Source organism: Leptonychotes weddellii, chromosome 6, assembly GCF_054177405.1.
Source record: "Leptonychotes weddellii isolate Sample4059 chromosome 6, ASM5417740v2, whole genome shotgun sequence".
In the NCBI taxonomy this organism is placed as follows: domain Eukaryota; kingdom Metazoa; phylum Chordata; class Mammalia; order Carnivora; family Phocidae; genus Leptonychotes; species Leptonychotes weddellii.
The window spans coordinates 88,929,649-88,938,998 of record NC_138374.1 but is presented as its reverse complement, the minus strand read 5'-3'; positions in this window follow the sequence as shown (position 1 = coordinate 88,938,998).

Below are 9,350 nucleotides of genomic sequence, written 5' to 3'. Positions count from 1 at the left end.
CACAATTCACAGCGCTCACCATAGCACATACCCTCCCCAATGTCCCTCACCCAGCCACCCCATGCCTCCCACCCCCCACCACTCCAGCAACCCTCAGTTTGTTTCCTGAGATTAAGAATTCCTCCTATCAGTGAGATCATATTATGTTTTTCTCTGATTGACTGAGAGAATAGTATTTTTTAAAACTATTTCATTTGGTAAAGACTTAAGTGTTTGAAATACCTATAATATCCTCTGAATGCATGACTGTGCTTATTTTAAACTTTTCTGAAGTAGAGAATATTTCATTTTTGGAGTTAGTTTATGAATTTTTTTCTAAACACATCTGTAAAGTGATGGACATTTTACGAGCAAGGAAGGACCTAAAATACTCCCAAATTTCAATATGTTATACAATAACTTAGGTAATTAATATCACATGTATGTTAGACCTTATTGACTTATAGTCTCTGTGTCCTCTTAAATAACAGTGTGAAGCAGCCTTTTCTAGCTTATTTATTGCAAAACACATCATGTTCATCAGCCACTGTTGGTCCAGATAACTCCTATTACTTGGGGCTTTTCCTCCATTTGCCCACTCTCTTTATTTTTTGCTCTTCTTGGCTACAGTTATAACCCCTTAATGGAACACCTTCCTCTGTAGCTGACAGTTGGTGAAGGAATTTATTCTGGAACATATTCCATATCTATAGATGGTGAAAGAGAGAATAAAAGGGAGAAAGGCATTAACTGAAATCAAGCTGTAAAGAAATAGGACCCCAGGATATCAGGAATTAAATTGCAGGATAGCTTAGTGCTTCTGTCCTCAAAAACGTATTTCTAAGGGGTGGTCCAATTTCAATCAATATATGATTATAGAATTTTGGTTCCCATGTTCTTTGACAAAGGATCTCCAGAAAGAGTATTTCTTACCGTTCTCTTTCCAAGCTATAGATTTGTAGTTCTCAATTTTTTCTCTGTGTCATGGTGAGGTGGTGAGGGAAGAGGGACAGAGAGAAGGTTTTCTTGAAAAGGAATCAGCAGAGTCTAGGGAAACCAGAGCATTAGAAACAAAACTGCTGAATCCTACTCCAGCTCTGCAACTGAGTATCGGGAGGCTGAAGGAGGCTGGCTGAATTTTTTGAGGCTGCACTTTGTGCATCTTACCTTATTCTCACTGGGTTGGGAGACTAAAGAGGGATATTGCCTTTTGTGGTAAGTGTAATATTGTATTTTGAAATATTAAAAGTGCAAGGAAAATGCAAAGTTCCACCTCCTGTTCCCAGTGTCAGTCTGGACAGAAGCCCTCACATGACTTCACCTGTGGTAGCTCCACGTCAGTGCGGCTCACTTTCCCGACTGTACTTCTCCCCTCTCCCCTCTCCCGCAGATGGCCATCAAACAGATTTTTTCTGATAGCTTGATGAAATCATGCCCCTGCTCTATATCACTACTGAAACCTCAACGTAAGGAGCTTAAATGCCTCTGCCTAACATTTTTTAATTCCTAAAATATTTATCTAGTCCCTAATATGGGCCTAATATTTACCTAGTTCCTAAAATATTTATCTAGTTCCTAATATGGCATTGTGCAAAGTGCTGGGTGTTCGATGACTAATAGGACACGGCCCTCATCAAGCTTGTAGACTAATGATGAGAAAACAGATGATTTCTGTCTCTGTTCAGGATACTATAACAAAGTACCACAGACTGGGTGGCTTATAAGCAAAAGACATGTATTTCTCATAGTTGTGGAGGTTGGAAGTCTGGTGTCAGGGAGCCAGCATGGTCTTGAGTTCCCTCTTCCAGGTAGCAGACTTCTGTTGGATCTTCTTCACATGGTGGCAGGGGCTGGGGAGTTCTGTGGGGTCTCTTCTGAAAGGGCTCGGCTCTCACGGCCTCCTAACCTCCAAAGGCTCTACCTCCTAACACCCTCACACTGGGGGTTAGGATTTAACATGTGAATTTTGGGGGAAACACTAACATTCATGCCATAGCAATTTCTTTATTTCCTTTTCAATGACACTGACTTATTTAAAAAATCATTTATCTGGTTTTGACATCAACATATATTTGAGTGCCTGTTAAATGACAGGCACTGTTCTAGCACTTGGGGCAACAGTAGTGGATAAAGTTAAACGTTCACCCTCACAGTGCTCTCCTTCTGGCTGAGATTACTCATAAAAATAATACATGCTTAGAATTACAGAAAGCAAAATGCAAAAATTGACTTTCCTACTCTATACCCTTCATTTCTTCTCCCCAGAGGTCATCACCATTAATGGCTTTTTGTATCTTTCCCAAATGTTCTATGTTTATGCCAATATGTGTGACTATTTTATTTTTAAGCAAATGGATCAAACTCTAACTCTACATAATGTATTTAATCAGGTCACACTTAACATCATTGCAATGGGTATGTGTCTTACAATCAATGCCATCTTACAGCTCTATTTGGCAGAGTACTTTTTTCTTTTGTTTTTGGTACATAAAATAAGGGCAAGTCTTATGATTGTACCAATAAAGTATGGTACAGGACTTGATTACGAGAATAGAATACAATACTGTACCAGTCAGGATTGCATTGGACCAGTCTAATTTAGTAGACTGCAAGTAACAGAGATTAAAAATGGTAGCTAAAAAAAGGAATGTAAATTTTCCTTATCTAACAAGAAGTTGAGGAGTTGAGAATGCAGAGTTAATGCATGGCTTTAATGACCCACTAGGGCTCAGGCTCCTTTTTGTCTTTTTGCTTCTCATGGTGGTTTCACACGGTGGCTCTTTTCTTCACAGTAGAGTGACCACATTCCAGGCAGGCAGAAAGGATGTCATCTGCCTCTAACCCTTCAATATACAACAGCGGAGAAGGAACAGGTAAATGTAGTAAGAAACTACCATTCAGAAAAAGGAAGGGTGGGAAATGTGGGGGTCATCTGTCCATAGCTATCATCAAATTCTGCCTGGCGGACATGGTGAGGACTCTGGGCCCTAGCTCAGGAGTAAGCTCATTGGTTAGGCAATCTGGAAACTCCTGCTTTGATTCTGCTTTCTGGGAGTCCATTGTCCTCTGTGGACCTGGATCTTTCCTCTCCAAGGGGAGGATTATGATGGATGCACTTCTGGGAATTTGCCCAGCTTTTGAAGTCCGCTTATTTTGGTGGGAGTTTGAGTGCACTGAGATTACTCTAGCACTTAAAAGTTTTTACAGGCCAGGCTTGGGGCTCCTTTGACCAATTTATTCTATTCAAATTTGCAGGTCTGCCGTCTGTTTGCTTCCAGTCATTTCCACACATAAGAAACAACAGCTGAAGATCTTGTGAAGACATGCTTTTTACATGTGAAAATTCTGATCTTTTTCCTACAGGCTTCTGTGTTATCTTTTTAGATGGCTCCTGCTGTGAGGAAATTTGAGAAAATGGCAAATTCCATCTGCCACAGAAGCTTTCTGCTTTTATATGATAGTAGCACTGATTTTATCTCCTAAGCCTCTGCTTGTAATGCTTTCCGTTTGGTAGCAGTCGGCTTTCTTAACTCTGCAGGGCTACAAACTGGGACTGTGGCAGATGGCATTCTCCCAAAATGGGTGCAACGTTATCCCCAATCCTCCATGCTCTTCTTACAGACTTACTATGACACCTCTCCTACTGAATGATGGGTTCTAAGTTCCTTCCCCAAGCATCTGGGTTGCTTATGGCTACAGCAGAAGCAGCATTTTGTGACTTCCAAGGATAGGTCATAAAAAAGTGATACAGCTTCCTTCTATTCTCATAGGAGTCTCACTCCCGGAGCTGTGAAAAAGCCCAGGTCACATAGAGAAGCCATGGGTAGCTGTTCTGGACAACAGACCCAGCTGAGGTTCTAGTAATGGCTCCCATCAACCTCCATTCTTGTGAATGCTTGGGACTATTCAATCAAATGAAATAAAAATAATAATGGTCACTTTCACATAATACAGAAAGTAAACGTAGAGATGTGGCATGTTGGATGATAAACACTAGTCTAGAAGATAATTAAATAAAATTGTTTTAATTATGGATTCACAAATTAAAGATATAAATCATTGTGATCAGCTAGAACCACTGAAGAATTAACCTTGCAGGACTATTATTTACTCTGAAAAACACTGAAGTTTTTTCTTTGCCCATATAGCAAGAGTTTTATTAAGATAACAAGTAATTTTTCAAATGTTTGAGAAATCTCACTTTGCATACTTTTTGACAGTTGCTGATTTATTAAAGGGAATATAATATTCAAAATGGTAAATGGATATTTAGAAACACATAAGATTTCTTCTTGATCCCAGATGGCAATTGCAGGCCTTAGGTCCTAGCCCAGAGGGATCAGGCCAAAGGCAGTAGCTGCCGTCAAGTGAGCTAAAGCTTCCTTTTCATTTCAGGGTGGCTTTGGCTACTCACAAATTCCTACTTCTTTGGCAGAACCCTCTCCTCAGGCCTAATAGCTGTCTCATTGCTTTACGTTCACTCTTTCATTGAAACAGGCACTCTACCAGGTGCACAGAAATGAATAAAAAGATTCCTTTTCTCAAGGCACTCTTATCTAGTGGACAAAACATTTGAGTGCAGCAGTAAAATTCTGCTGTGTAATATTGTGCCTCTTCCTGGAAACACAGAAGGACACCTCTGCTAGTCTTAGGAAGCCAAGGCAAGGCACCAGGAAGAAGTGAAGAATTGGCTGAATCCCCAAATGAAGTGGGAATTAGTGAAGTAAAAACATCATTCAGATTAAGCAGGCTGAAATCACTCGACTTAGATTCTGAGCCTCGCATTTTACATCTGTAAAATCGGGGTAATATTAGAGTTGTAATAATAAGAAAAACATAAAAACACTATGTTTAAAATTCCTGGGGGCAGTACTTTGAAATCAGTAGGCTTGTGATGAATGGGAGCTCTTGATGCTATTATTGTAAGGGGAAAGAGGAAGAAGAGGGTTGTAAGGGCAGGAACAATAATAAAATTAGTAATGTTCATGAATGATTAACTATTAGACAGTGAACTTAAGTCATCTATACTTATTCTCTTAGGGCAAGTTAACAGCTAGCAAGTGGTGGAGTCCAGGCCACCTGATTCTAAAGTCTTCACTCCAGATCACTGTGTTGGGACAATAGCATACATAATAAGAGGAGGTTAGGGACATAATGAGGTTAGAGAGGTAAGCAGGGCTGAGAGAGGGAAGGTTTGCCAAGCTCAGGAGTTAGAATTTTATGCTGAGAACAACCAGGACTCACTGAAGACTTATCAGGAGAATGATATGCTGGGTTTTCCCTGGGGGATCCTATAAGCAGAACAAGACTCCTAGTAATGAACCCCAAATCAATGAGATGTGAATTGAAGGTTCAGAGTCCAGGGAAGGAGCTCTGCTGTGGAAGGTCACCCAGTTATTGATCCTCTTAGTCCCCACAGCTTGAATAGCCAGGGGTGGGGGTGGAGGTGCATGGAGAGGATATCTCTCCCAGCTCAGAGGCTTTCAGGAATAACCTACAAACTCAGGAATCCAAATTAGGGGACATAACTTGACTAGAGATGTGGCCTTTACTGACCCGGTGATTTATGTTTATACACAGTATTTTATAAGGTGTTCATATATAATTATACTGTTAAAGCTTCATAATAATCCTGAGCTTGCTTGGAGAATATTAACCCATTTCACAGAAAGAGAACCGGAAATGAAGTGGATTCCTTAAAGCTTTGAGCTGGTAAGCAGAGAAGACAGGATTCAACCCCATGTCTCCTCAATTCAAGCCTAGGTTCTTCTACTGTTATTCGAAGAGGGACTCATTATAGTAGTGGTTCACACCGATTGCTGAAAGGTTTTAGGACCACTGTGACACTTCCTTGCAAGGACCACTGTGACACATTCTTTACCAAATGTGCCTTCCTGTCTACCCACGTGATTATTGTAAGGTGTTGTTGCCTCAATACCATGGACACGATTCACTATTTATTAACTTGGCATCAATGTCTATTTAGATATTGCAAAGAAAGCAAAATATATTGGAAAGTAAACAAATTAATGTAAGTATATTAAACTTCCAATTTTTACTTTGCCAGATGTTTAGAATCCAAACTATGCTGGTCTAAACAGTAACTCTATTTAGAATTTAGATACTTTTTTCTTTTTACAGGGAAATAGACTCTCTTCCCCTGCTGCTCACCCTATTATGGAAGGACTGACTAGCAATATCTTATTACAATCACGTATCTGGAAATGCTTAATTTATACCCTTATTCCCCAGTACAGTGCCTTGAGTGCACTAGACACTTAATAAATGTTTGTTTATAAATGATTAGGTCCTGTCTTCCATATGTGTTAATAAATAATAGATAAATTTTATGAAGTTTTTCTCCACATTTCAGACACAATGCTAGATGCTGAGATACAGAAATGTCTAAAATCCAATCTCTAGGGCAAAATTGATTTATAGTATTGTCTTCTCTCTAGATCCACCTGGGTTCTTAAAAAACACTGATGCCCAGGCCTCAGGCACAAAGATTCTGATGTAAATTGTCTAGATTGAAGTCTGCTATTTGTCATTTAAAACAAAACAAAACAGTCCAAGTAATTCCAGTGTATAACTAGAGTTTACACTCAGTGGGAAAAATAGATCCATAAAAGGCAAATAAAATGGTGTAGTGATTAGGGGCCCTGGGTCTGGAGTCCCTGAGGTCAAATATACTACCTCCCTCTCCTTAAGTTAGTGATGATTTACCCAACCTTTCTGAGACTCAAATTCCTTATGGGTAAAATGGAAACAGTAATAATAGCCAACTATTAAGATATCTGGGAGAATAAATTTGGATTGTGCAAGCAAAGCACTTCGTAGTGTCTGGCATATAGTAGCCACTCAATTTTATCAATTATTATTATTACTTTGTTTGAGGAAAGTAGGCAGAGTGTGCTATGGGAACACATTGAGAGTTAGAGAAGGTATCTCAGTAGGAGGATATTTTCTTTCCTGACCAGGTGCCACCATCATTTTAGAGGCCAGTTGTCATTTCTGGAAGAGTGACCTTACCGGGGACTACTTGCACCCCCTCCAGCTACATGGATATCAAAACTAATAGAGTGTATGGTAGTGTCTCATCTGCACAATGGAGTAAAAATATCTCTTTCCCAGAGTTATTGTGAAGATGAAATAAAATAATCATAACAAAGTGCGCATCACATAGCAGGTGTGCAACAAATGGTAGCCCATTTCCCTATACTGTGGGCCACAACAATGTGCCTAATCAAGCTCAGGCTGACTCTTCCCTTAAACATTATTACCAACATATCTAGCCACCTAGTATCAAAAAACCTGGTTATGTGTTTATTCATTCATTTATTCATTCATTCATCCATGTGATAAATATATATTAGATATTATTATGTGCAAGGCACTGTACCAGGCCCCTGTGGATACAGGGCTGACCAAGCAGACATGATTCATGGCCTTATAGAGCTGACATTTTAGCAATGGGATCAGAATATAGGCAACTAATTGTAAAATAAATCACTTTTTCTATTAATTTGTTCCATAATTATCCTAGTTATTATCCTAGCTAATTATCCAAGTTATTGTGGTTAGTGCTACAAAAGAATATAGGGGGTTCTGTGGAACCCCTTCAAACTGATTTTGAGTTGGAGCTTGACCAGGAAGTGATGAAGTTGGGTAGGAACTGACTGGGTGATGGGGAAGGCACCGTGTTTCAGGCATAGGAAGAGCATGAATCAAGGCCCTAATGCATGGCTCACAAAGAGCTGAGAAGGCCAGTGGCTACAGAGAGCAGGGAATGAGGGGTGAGTGTTAGAGGAATATGGCCAATGATGCAAAGGTACATTCTACACAGCATCAAAAGTCATATTAACTATTCCCATGGAGAAGTCAAAAGATAATGGGAATAACATAGACATATGCCAATGGAAATGTGCTATTTATAATCACAACTAGTCCTCAAGAAAGTAGGATCTTTTTAAGGGATACTTTTATGTCTTCAGAACATATGGAAGATAAGGGAATCCAGGTTGGCGTTGGGAACTGTGGAGAGCTGACTCTACAAAACAAAGTGAAAAGAGCTCATAGTTCCTGGGGAATCAGGGAACTCTAGAGGGAAGAGAAAAGATGGGAGGGAGAGAGCGGAGAGAGAACCAGGAGGTGATGAAGGAGGTTACAATGCAGACTGAGTGAAGGTGAGGGCAGCCTCACAGACTTTGAAGAAAATGTCTAATATATAAACATCACAGAATATCAGATCTTTTACAGAAATCTCAAGCCTCAAATTTTGTATAAGGTCCGTTATACTCATTGCTAATATCTGTTTGTTTTTTGGAATGGGGAGGGTTATAGTTTGGTTTGCTTTGTTTTATAGAAATCCAGGTATGTTAGTTTCCTATTTCTACTCTAGCACATTTAGCACAAATTTAGTAGTGGCTTAAAACAACATCAACTTCTTATCTTAGTTTTGGAGTTCAGATGTCTAAAATGAGTTTCACTGGGCCAAAATCCAGGTGTTGGTCGGATTGTGCTCCCTCTTGAGGCTCTGGAAGGGAATCCATGTCCTTGCTTTTTTTGGTTTCTAGAGTTGCATTCCTTGGCTCCTACTACCTACCTCCATCTTCAAAGCAAGCGTGTTGCCTCTCCAAAAATCTCTTTCTCTCTGATCTCCTACCTTCCCTTATAAAGACCTTATAATTATATTTGGCCCCCTGCATAATCCAGGATAATCTCCCATCTCAAGATCCTTTAGTTAATCATGTATATAAAGTTCCTTTTGCCATGTAAGGTAACATACTCACAGATTCTGGGGATCAGGAATTGGATATCTTTGGGAAGGTTACTAGTTAGCCTAGCATAGTAGGCATCCTGCTAGTTTAGAAGGTGAGCAAAAAAATTTGCCCTGATTTTGAAAAGTGAGGTCTGGAACATCTGAGTACTATGAAGCAATATGGATTAAAGAATAAATTAAAATTATCCATTCTTTCATTATTTTTAATATCAAGTAACACTCATTAACATCTGAAAACTTCTACTGAAGCGTGAGGGAAAAAGGTCCTGTTAGCATCTCTTTCATTTGGCATGTATTCATTGAGCATCCATTAGGTGCCAGGCACTGAAGTTCCAGAATACTTAACCGAGTGTAAAATACATTTGCCTTCAAGAAACTTCAATTTTGGGTGCCTGGGTGGCTCAGTTGGTTAAGCGACTGCCTTCAGCTCAGGTCATGATCCCAGGGTCCTGGGATCGAGTCCCGCATCGGGCTCCCTGCTCTGCAGGGAGCCTGCTTCTCCCTCTCCCACTCCCCCTGCTTGTGTTCCCTCTCTCGCTGTGTCTCTCTCTGTCAAATAAATAAATAAAAATCTTTAAAAAAAAAAAAA